The 5,313-nt window shown below is 46.3% G+C and overlaps 1 pseudogene; it reads right to left on the bottom strand.

Annotated features, from left to right (window-relative positions):
* Positions 1-4,687: 4,687 nt before the first annotated feature.
* On the bottom strand, positions 4,688-5,017 carry LOC145400774 (Y-box factor homolog pseudogene; annotated as a pseudogene).
* Between the last annotated feature and the right edge of the window lie 296 nt (positions 5,018-5,313).

Here is a 5,313-nt window from a genome sequence, read left to right as displayed (position 1 = left end):
ATCCTGTACAGCAGAAGCGGGTGGAGGGGAGATCACAACGAACGATGGCCTGGCTTCCGGTGACACTGGCTCGCCAAGGGGGGCAGAAGGGCCTGGAGATTGGGAGCCAGCAAAGACAGCGGTGGGACTGGCAGGTCCTAGAGGTGGGGAGGGTTGTCCGGTGAACCCGGTCGATGATGGTGGTGTGGTCTCCCTCGGAGGAAGGCGGCGGGGCAGCTTCACTTGCTGACCGGATGGCGACAGCTCAACCTCCTCCACCCCAGAAAGGTTGCTCTCAATGTCGCTCTCCAACTCTACCTCCTCGAGAACTTGATGCCACTAGTGTGGTGCCAACCCGCGTCTCATTTCTGCAAGACTGCTGTCGTTGCAAGCCAACTGGAGAATAAATTGCTGTCTGAGGGATTGTGGATCCTGTGGCAGTCCAGTGCTGTGGTAGGAGTGTGAGCTGAAGTAAAGGAGTCAGGATATGTTATTCACAGCCAGCCAAGAACTTGGCTTAACACTGGCACCATTCAAGGGTTCATGATATTCGTGTATGTCCTTGGAAAACATCGTCTCCTACACCTGACTTGGCACACAGGTAGGGGCCAGTAGCACGTGGTTACCCCATTCATTTTCATTGGACATTACACATAACCAAATCTATCATTTTTATTAGATAAACAGTACATTTCACCAGTAACGTGTAAATGGAAGTGTTCCGTAGGTCGTTACCTGTGAGCTAAGGTGTAGCAGACGGTGTTCCCCTTATGAGAACACGCTGCAGTAGGTTAGTCTTTCACTGTCTTTTCACATAAAACATAGCCAAATATATCAGTACATGGGAACCACAGTAGATTTTACCAAGAAAATAAATACATATATGTAAATGCACGTGTTCCAAACCTCTCGTTGCATTTCACTACCTTTGTGCTAGCTCAGGTGTATGACACACACTCTTCCTTACGAGCACGTGGCTCACTTTTTCACTGTCTATTCACATAAAACATAGCCAAATATATCAGTACATGGGAAACACAGTAGATTTCACCAAGGAAAAAAAAAACATATATGTAAATGCACTTGTTCTGAACCTCGAGTTGCATTTTGCTACCTTTGTGCTACCTCAGGTGTAAGACACACACTCTTCCTTACGAGCACATGGCTCACTTTTTCACTGTCTTTTCACATAAAATATAGCCAAATATATCACTACGTGGGAAACAGTAGATTTCACCAAGAAAGAAAAAAAACATTTATGCACGTGTTCCTAACCTCCCGTTGCATTCCGCTACCTTTGTGCTAGCTCAGGTGTATGACACACTCTTCCTTACAAGGACGTGGCTCACTTTTTCACTGTCTTTTCAAATAAAACATAACCAAAGCTATCAATATATGAGATAAACAGTATATTACACCACAACAAGCACAAGTACGTGGCCCATACCTGTCCACTAAGGTGTAGAGTCAGTGAGATGGACAATATTTCCTGAGTTTTCATTTTTCCATGGAATATGTCACGTCTACCACTTACCACCAGTCGGGCCGGTTGTGTACCTATACAGAAAAGATAGAAGGCGTAGGGTAAATGCCTATGGCTACCGTACATGAAGGTTTACTGTGGCAGACAACCAATATTTACTAAGGCTCAGCTTCCTCTTGGGACCCACCCACTTCATCAACACCACTACTCCCACGGACGAAAACACCATCACGTCTATCACCCACCTAGAGTGGGACCGAGTGTATACCTGCGGGGGAAGGAATGGGAGAGTAAATTGACCATCTGAACAATTTTTTTTTTAATTGTTGCCATGCTGGAAGGAAGGAGGAAGATAAAGAAGGAATTTGATGGTAAGAAAGAGAATTTCAGTTGAAGGAACAAGTGTCGGGGCTTTACCCGAATTCGGGAGAAGCATTTTGTAGGTATGGGAAAACCAGTATTGCAGGCACTAGCAAGGGACACGAATTAAATATAAAATTAAGGAGGCAGTGAATATTCAGTATTTGCATGCTGCTGGTGATGTATAGCCCTTTACTGGTGCGCTTTCTATCAACTGTGCACAGGAGTCTGGGCTCCCCCCCAAAAAAAAAAAAAAAATCCTGCGTGCTAGAAGCAGAATGATTATATATACGATGCAATTTTTGAAACCTTTGTCAACTATGATTTTACCCCGATGGGTCAAATCGTTTGGTGTCGGTGAGAATGAAATACTGAAATACACCAACTGCTGCATAAGGATTATTGGCCTACTATTGATACATGAATAAACAAAATTGGAAAAGGAGGTGATGCTGAATGCTGGCGTAGCATGCCGAGGAATGAATGTGATAAAAGTGAGGATTAAGGGTAATACGACCATGGAAGGTAATGGGTGCACAGAGTTTATGACAGTACGTATACTGTAGGAAGGGAATCTGTGAAAGAGATGCAGTCACTTTAGATATTCATGTGTTTAATTTGTCTCTGCCATAAACACAATTATCCATTTACATCAAGCGAGTTGAGTATGCGACAAGTGATGCAAAATAACACTGTCATTGGTGATGAGCCTGTTTTAACCCTCTCGCTGCCAAAAACACAATATCTGAAGTCAGGGGAATTAATACCATACAAAATCTGGAAATTCAAAAGTTTAAGTCTGGACGAAGTATGACGTTCTTTTATAGCAATCTCTTAAATTCTTAAGAAGTTCATCCATCTTCATAGAAAGGTTAGAAACACTAAATGTCTATCCCTTGACGCACACAAAGCCTTTTGAATAATGCTCTAACAAACTAGGGACGATTTTATTCTGTTTAAGACAGACTTTCTAGCTTATCACCCGGCCTGCAAAAAATGAGTTTTTGTTTTATTTCATGAAAAATCAAGTTAAATCGTTCGGGTGAAAAAAAAAATGAAGTACAAAGAAAAGTTGTTTAACCATTTACTTTTCGTTCCTATAAATTATAGATGCATATACAAACTGCTTTTGGATTAAAGTGATCCAGTGGTTGTTGTGAAATCAATTAAAAGATTATTATAGCCAACAACAAACGATAAATTTCAGGCGAGAGAAATGCTGCCCATCGAAGGATTAGAAATAGTAGGATGACACATTTCTCTGCGGGTTTGGCACACACAAGGCTGGCATCCCTACATCATGCATATTCATATCTCTAGTTGTAATTTTTTTTCCTCTGCTGCCACGGACGGAGAGAGAGAGAGAGAGAGAGAGAGAGAGAGATTTATACACACCTAACGAACTTAAAGATTCTTCGAGTGTGCTGCAGCTTCGATGAACCAAAAATTTACTCTCCCTTTACTTCTGTGTGTGTGTGTGTGTGTGTGTGTGTGTGTGTGTGTGTGTGTGTGTGTGTGTGTGTGTGTGTGTGTGTGTGTGTGTGTGAGAGAGAGAGAGAGAGAGAGAGAGAGAGAGAGAGAGATCTGGCATTATAAGACCATTTAATGTGGAATTTTTCATTTGCGTCCAACTTTTTTTTATGGGTCCCTGAAGCACAGCAATCCTTCTACGCGCCACACACGTTCATATGTTATGCTAGTGTGAAGATTTCATTGTACAGTAAGGTTTGGCAGTGAGGAATGCGACACTTTAAGGTGTGGCAGTAAGAAGAGGGGCAATATTTGGTATGGAAGGGTGAGGTATTGATGTTGTTGTTGCATGGCCCCAATCTGTCTCACTGAACAGATTCGTCGACCATAGGTAAGCAAGTGTTTCTGTGGGGCCATCCTACAACTATAGAACAATGAATACGCCGTGTAGGGATTGGCTCCTCCTTGTGAAAGACAGTACCTCACAAGGGTGGGACCAGGGTCCTTCTCACGGCGAGATGCAGGGAAATATGAGGCTATTTTGGGGGGAGGGGACTTAATGGCCATCACCCTCAGAGTGGGGTATTAGGCCAGCCAGGTATATTTCAAAGTCTGCAAGTCATTCCCACATCACGCTACATCGCCGATCTAGGGGGCCAGTCGTTGTGGTAGCATGTGGTATAACGCTCGTAGGTCGGCTAGATGCACCTCCTCCTCCCTGACAATCTGCACTGGTCTAATGTCCTCACCCTGGTCAGCAGCCCGGAGCATATCGTAAGGGGTGGAATATGTCGTTGCTCCGAGATGGTACGACCCTGTGTGGGTGCTGAGAGCAAGGAGGTGTCTATAGGAGGCTACTTCTAGCTAATCCTTGAGGTCAATGATGGGAGGGCGAGCTGGGGTGCCCTCCTCTGCCTGCCTGAGGAGGGGGGGGCTCACCGACTTCCCCCTTGGCCAAGGAGCCGGTCGACGCTTCCTCGGCCATGGAGGCAGTGTCAGTAGAGTCCCGCTCCTCCTCAGACATTGATGGCGGATGGTGGACTTCCACCGTGGTCATGGCGTTGGTCAGGTCTGGAGCCGGGTCGGTGATCTTAACAGTCCGTTGGTTGAGAGGGGCCTCCAGCCAGAGCCTCTTCCTCAGTGTCTGGCGATGAGTAGCAGGTCGGCGAGCCCGGTGCTCCTGTCGGCGAGGGACCGAGTTATATTGGGAACGAAGCACTCAGGGGTGATAAGACGAGGTAGTCCTCTCCTCGAAGATCTTGGGGAGGATAACGCACGAAGCCCTCTTAACATCCCCACAAATGCCTTCGCCGTCGCGATGCACATCTCCACAATGAAGTTTATCTGTTCAGAGCTCCCAGGATCCCTGGTCTGGCGTCACCAGGCCGTGAGACGTCACCATGCATGGGCAGAACCCTGCACAGCTGCACCTCCCGGCCCGGTAACATCCCGGGCTTCATGACCCTTGGGAGTTCCAAGCAGGCTAAACTCCATTGACTCTCCATCACCTAGAGAGTGCTGGAGATGCCGTGGGTTTGGCTTAACGATTGCCTGGCATTGCATAAAAACATCAACGCCAATATCCTGGCGTTTGGTGAATCTATACCCCACCAATACATTAAACCAAGTCACGGTCCCCGGATCTTCTGGGCGGCAAGAGACTGTGGCTGGCTGGTTGCCCCCCCTCAACGGGTCACAGGCAAAGTCAGCACTTCCATCTTCCATGGCTGTTGGATCGGATCTCCTCTCTTTCAAGCCTCTAACGCTGTGAGGATGTCTGGCTTCCAGGTAGACACTGCAGCTGCATCATTCAGTGTGCACGCCATCACCACGTGTAGGTCCCTGGTCAGCACCAGTGCGTAGCATGAGAGGGTGACTGATGTCTGATAGTGTGAACTGTGACAGTGTAAAGTGTACCTAAGAAGGGTAACAATGCTTGGTATGGCAGTGTTCAGTGTGTGCTATTTGTTGCAATTTAAGGACTTCTCCCACCAGAAATTATGATCCCTGACACATGTAGA

This window comes from Coenobita brevimanus, chromosome 53 (genome assembly GCF_032717465.1).
Source record: "Coenobita brevimanus isolate Jiangsu-jjx chromosome 53, ASM3271746v2, whole genome shotgun sequence".
Taxonomy (NCBI): Eukaryota; Metazoa; Arthropoda; class Malacostraca; order Decapoda; family Coenobitidae; genus Coenobita; species Coenobita brevimanus.
This window is presented reverse-complemented; position numbering and strand designations above follow the sequence as displayed.